Genomic DNA, 6,000 nt, shown 5'->3' with positions numbered 1-6,000 from the left:
GTTAATATATTACTCTTATAAAATAACAATGCACTAACTCTTAAGAACCAGTGGTGAAACTGAGCCAGTTATTGAGGCCACTGGGGAAGGTGTTAAAAAGGGTAAAGCAATGCTTTTGGTTAGTTGAAAATATGTCCTAGAGACAAGAAGCTACACACACTTCTATTTGCACCAACAGGTACTAAGACCTGTCGCCCCACCACCTGGAAAGCACAAGGTGTTTCAAATCTTGCGGTACATTGCACACGCATTTTGGTTGACCTGTTATTATTTTTTTTTCTTTTCCTGCCTGTTTTCTATTTTTACAACCTAATATCCCCTGAATGCTGATAGGACAATCTTAAAAGAAATTGACTTGTTGCACTCTATTATAGCCTTTAACACACACAAAAATATTATCAGAATTTTTGCTATTTAAGTTTCGGACACTGAAAGAATTGTGACTAGAACAACAAATAATGAGCAAGGACAGTACTGAAGGAAAGAAAACAGGTTGCCCGGACTGAGTATGACTTAGCCAGAGTTGTGATCATGAGCTGATCCGCAAAGGGCAGCAGGTGCAGCCAGAGAGTACTTTCCGGAGAGAGAAGCAGAACTCTTAGGGTGAAGACTCTTGTGCATTGAAAACATCCCTTCTACGGGACCTTCTTTGTTTGCCTCTTGGAAGACAAGGAGAATCAACTATACAAGAGCAGTATCCATAGACCACTGGTTATTTAAGAATACCAATTATGGAACCCATATTAATTTGATATCTCTCATGCTTCACAAAGATTAAAAGAAGTGTCTTTTATTTCAATTTCTTAAAAAGAGATCTTAGCTGATCACAGCCTAAGTGGTTATAAACATTTTAAGGATTAAACCTAGGCATTGCTTTGATGTTGCTAAAGAAAATTGACATTTTACATATTAGTCTTATTCGATTGATGTTAATTAAATCATGAAGGCAGTTTTCTTGCCTTCTTATGTTTTTATTAATTCTTCCTTTAAAAGACAGGAAAAAAAGAGATCATACATCTCTATTTATTCCTAAGGGGGGAAAAACATATAAAACTTTAGTATTTAAATTAATAAGCAGGATTCACTTTAAGCACAGTTTTCGTTTGTTTGTTTGTTGATATCCTAAAACCCAATGCAGGGTGTTGTCTTAGAGATTCAAAGAATCTTTCGTTCAAACTTCTGATTTTCATGATATTTAATAAGTTGAAAATAAAATAAAATATACAAAAAGAATAAATTTTGTTTTAGGATTTATTTTTTACTCACCTTTGTCCTTGAAAGTATTATAGATCTAGGCATTATATAGTGATATTAATCAATACTTAGTTAGACCCCAAAACGGTTAAAACATGCTTTTGTGTTTTGTTATGGAAAAAGCAGAAAAAAGGCCCCATTTTTCATAGATGACCCTTCAGCATTATACTTTATAAGAAAGACTCCTTTCCATTTTCAGTCTAAACAGCAATCTCTGCTTGCAGCTGTTCTATTTGAGTAACCTGATTAAAACTGAATGATAACTTTTTTTCCAAGTCTTTGCTGTACAAATGATTGCTTCAATAAATGGCCACAATCTCTCTTTTCCAGATAGGATATTTTCCCTGAAGAAGCTCAACATCTTTTAACTCTTGGTTCTGAAGGTTTTTCTCTTCCAGGCTGTTAGTGAAGATTGTTTGATGAAAGCATCTTTTATAACCAATGCCCCCCCCCCCATCATTAAACTAGCTAAATAAATGGTTGATAGCCCTATCCACAGGAAAAGAAAATTGTCTCACTAGTGGATTTGAGAGGAAGGATGTAAATAAGGAGGACACTGGGAACAAAATTGTTCTAGGGATATTTTTTAAAGGCTTACTCTTGGATATCTATTTAAGAGATAACGTCCCTTGGGGGGGAAAAAAATGTCGTGCCTGGATAACGTTTTGTTGGTTACAAGTAAATATTGTGATGAAGCCAACACATCTGTTTCCAAAGAACAAAACTGCAACATCCTTAACGATGGGTGAAACAGGATTTCAGGTTCTGAAGTGTAAAGGCATTTAAAGGCAAAGGCTACATTTAAAAAGATAGCTCAGAGTTGCAAGGGAAAGTAAGGTCATTCTAATCTACCCAGATATAACAATGTCTATTATTTGTCCCTCACAGAAAAGCATCCAGCCTCTCCTTGACAATAAATAGAATTCATTCTAGTCCATAAAATAGTCCATCCCATTATTACTTAGCATTAGTGGCTAAAACATTTTTTCATATGTTGAGTGAAATCATACCTTCTCATATCTTACGCCTATTAGTGCCAATTCTGGCCAACCACATGGGGCAATGAACCCTTAGGTAACTCCTCCAATATTTAAAATCTATTATTATGCCAATCTTCCCAAATCCGTCTTTCCACAGCCAAGACTTTTTAGTCTTTCAATTCCTGAACTAATAGCTATTTTAATATTAGACATATTGAATGCAAAGGCCCTGGTGAGGTTCAGGGAAATTGTTTTCCTTTTCTTGATTTAAGCTGATTATTGGTGAAGTTAAGTTTTTAGGTACCTTGCTGTAATATTTTAGCTGTTTAGCGAAAAGTGATACTGAAGTGTTTACTAATTGTTTTTGCTATCTTGTTATGTGTATATTCTCATCTTTCTGCAATTTGTAAATAGTCTTGAAAATCAGAGTACAAAAAATAACTGAATGATGCTACAGAAAAATAAAAAGAAAACTATATAAGGAAAGATGTACTCTTCACTAAATTTTATGGAAGGTATTAATAAAACCACTTGGATCAAAGGGTACAGATTCACTGAAGTGATTTGGTATGACAACAGAACACAAACAGAAATGGGCTATTTCTTGCTTTTTTATAAAATATATATTTTATTGATTTTTAGAGAGGAAGAGAAAGAGATATAAACTTCAATGATGATAGAGAATCATTGATTGGCTACCTCCTGCATGCCCCCTACAGGGGATGGAGCCCACAACCCAGGCATGGCCAGAATCAAACCTGGGACCCTTCAGTCTGCAGGCTGATGCTCTATCCATTGAGCCAAACCAGCTAAGGCTGAGCTGTATCTTGGTTTGCACTTCTAAGTAAAGGAACTAAAATAATAATAATAATAATAATAATAATAATAATAATAATAATATTTAACCTCATTTTCCTCATCTGTAAAAAGGGAATTTTTCTTATGTCGGGCTGCTTGCAAGGAGTAAAAAGAATCATATTTTCATTTCTTCTTTTCCTACTGTGCTATAAATAGTGTAGAAGGAAATTTGTATGTTTTTAATAATTTAATTGAATATTCACAATATCTATGTGGCTTATATAGCGTATGTGGAAGTCTTAGTAGTTTGTCTAAAACACAAAAGGCATTTAATACAGGTTTATGGCTTCTCCCTTTTCTTTATACAAAAATTATAGAATAATCTATTCCCAATATTCAGTCATTCTGTCAATCTGCATGCTGTATTGCTATTGAATTAAAAGCACATAATAACAAAACACTCACTGACTTGCATTATAGTGGTAATCAGTTACATAACAATTCTAATTCTGACATGAAGCATTTTAAGAATTCAAAAGTTTCCTTCCAACCTATTAATCTATTTAATTTTTCGCTTGGTATGAAATGCCTCCAAATATGAACACATGGTTAATTTTATACTAAGAATTCTTTGCAAAGAAGAGCATGTGGTGCCTTTTGTCAGGGTTAATTTACAAAACCTTGAAAAATTTTAACAAACGATTTAAAGAACACTTCAAAGTAGTTGTTGAACATGCTTGTATTGAATTTAAATCCATGAGTGTCATGATCATATGTATTGCATTCAATCTTCATTGCTTATTCTGCATAGTTTCTGGCAAGTTTTAGACCTTAATACATCTATGTGAAATTAATATCTCTAATGTCAAAATAAACATCAGGTAGGGCTATATTCATAGGTTAAAAAATCCATAGGTGCACAATACATAAATGTGTGAGACTTAAAATTAGTACTTAGGGAAAATGTTGGTTTTGATAAGAGTGGTATTTCTTTTTTTATTTTACTTTTCAACCTTTTTAAAATAAATCTTTATTGTTCAGATTATTACAAATGTTCCTCTCCCCCACCCTCCATTGCTCCCCTCTACCAGGTTCCCACCCCACCGTCTGCCCTTTCCCCACCCCCATTGTCCTCATCCATAGGTGCACAGTTTTTGTTCAGTCTCTTCCCGCACCCCCCACTCCCCTTTTCCCTGAAAATCATCAGTCCACTCCCCTTCCATACCTCTGATTCTATTATATTCACCAGTTAATATTGTTCATCAGGTTTTTTAATTCCTTTAGTTTCACTTGTTGATAGTTAGGTATTTGTTGATCATAAGGAGTATAAATATGATTCCAATTAATAAAGGGCTAATAATCCTCAATTATCTGAATTTTCAGCATTTTTCTCTTTAATCTTAACATATGCAAGGTGGAGTGGAGTGTAGAATAGTGAAAGCACTAGCCTCTGTTACTGCAGAGCTGGGACGACACTGTAAGATATATTGTGAGACGGAGAATGAGTTGATGTGCTGCAGCAGAAGGCATCAGGCTGCAGTCTTAAGAAGTTTGCTCCAAAGCCTTCAGTGCCTGTGCTCTTCCTGAAAGCCTTTTCCATTATCTGGAAGCTTGTCTTACAGTTTCCTCTTGGCCTTTAACCTGACCACATTCCCCTCTTTACCACGTCTGTCAAGTTCAGATGATAAATCTAGAGGAAGAAACTACTTCTTGGACACTGTGGTATTCAGTAAGACGGTTGTACACATGCATTCATTCTTTCAACAGATATTTTTACGGGGAAGTTTATAAGCCAAGCACTGTGTTAGACTCTGGGATGTGGTTACTAAAAATATATAACCTATTCTCAAGAGGCTCAATATCCACTGGGAGAGAATGGAAAGCACAGCAACTGTAATACAGTGTGATGGTTGCTAAAATATCACAAAGTCTTCCAGCAAAGAAAAATCCGAGAGACTAGGAAAATAGAAAATATATAAGAAGAAAATAAATCTAATGTGATACTAAAATCCATGTACACTCTAACAAGGTGAAAAGTAGAGTATGGTAGCTAAGGGTAGTTAAAAGAGAAATTTAGTTTCTTTTTAAAAAAATCTTTGTGTTGAAAGTATTAGAGATGTCACCTTTTTTTCCTATTGATACCCCCACCTTGCACCCCACCAGACCTTCCCCATACTGTCTGTTTCCATGGGTGTTGCACATATGCATATAAGTTCTTCCTACCCCCCACCCCAAACACCATAACCCTCACTTCCATCCCCCTTCAGAGACATAGAAGCACTGAATAGACTGACAGATCTCAGAGAACTTAGCTCTTAATGGCACTTTCAATTTCTATACAGCTAGAGTGTAGAGTCCATTAGGAATGACTAGAAATAATGCAGAAGAAATAAGCAATGCCCATATTTTAAAGACTCTGTAGGCTGACTTTTTTTTCTGAGTAAAATAAAGTACCATTGCTATTTTGGTAAAGAGATAAGACTCACAAGACTTGGATCTTAATAAAATCAGTTTGGATGCACTGCAGAAAATGGATAGAAAGAGGGTACGATTAGAATCAAGGATAATAATTAGGAAGGTTTTATAGTAATCCTGGTAAGAAATAATGGTGCCCTGACCTTAGAAAGAAGTAAGAGAGTTTGAAAGCTAATTTGATAAATTAGCCAAGAGAAGAATACAGATTCACTTCCCTATAAGAGGAAAAAATAAGAAAATTACAGGGTTTTATGAGGCAGTGTTAGATGCCATTCTATTCATCAGATACATATACAAAATTTTATCACTCTCAATTACCCTTAAAAGTGATTCATTATAACATTTGAACAACAAAAACAAAAACTGCTTTAATTTACATACATAGTCAGTGCCAGAACTCTAATTCTTAGAGTGTCCAGTTCTGAAGTTCACATTTTTCTGTACACCTTGTTACATATCATTATTAATGTCAAATTGAACACTGTATAATATT

This window comes from Pipistrellus kuhlii, unplaced genomic scaffold (assembly GCF_014108245.1).
Source record: "Pipistrellus kuhlii isolate mPipKuh1 unplaced genomic scaffold, mPipKuh1.p scaffold_m20_p_12, whole genome shotgun sequence".
Lineage (NCBI taxonomy): Eukaryota > Metazoa > Chordata > Mammalia > Chiroptera > Vespertilionidae > Pipistrellus > Pipistrellus kuhlii.
This window is presented reverse-complemented; position numbering follows the sequence as displayed.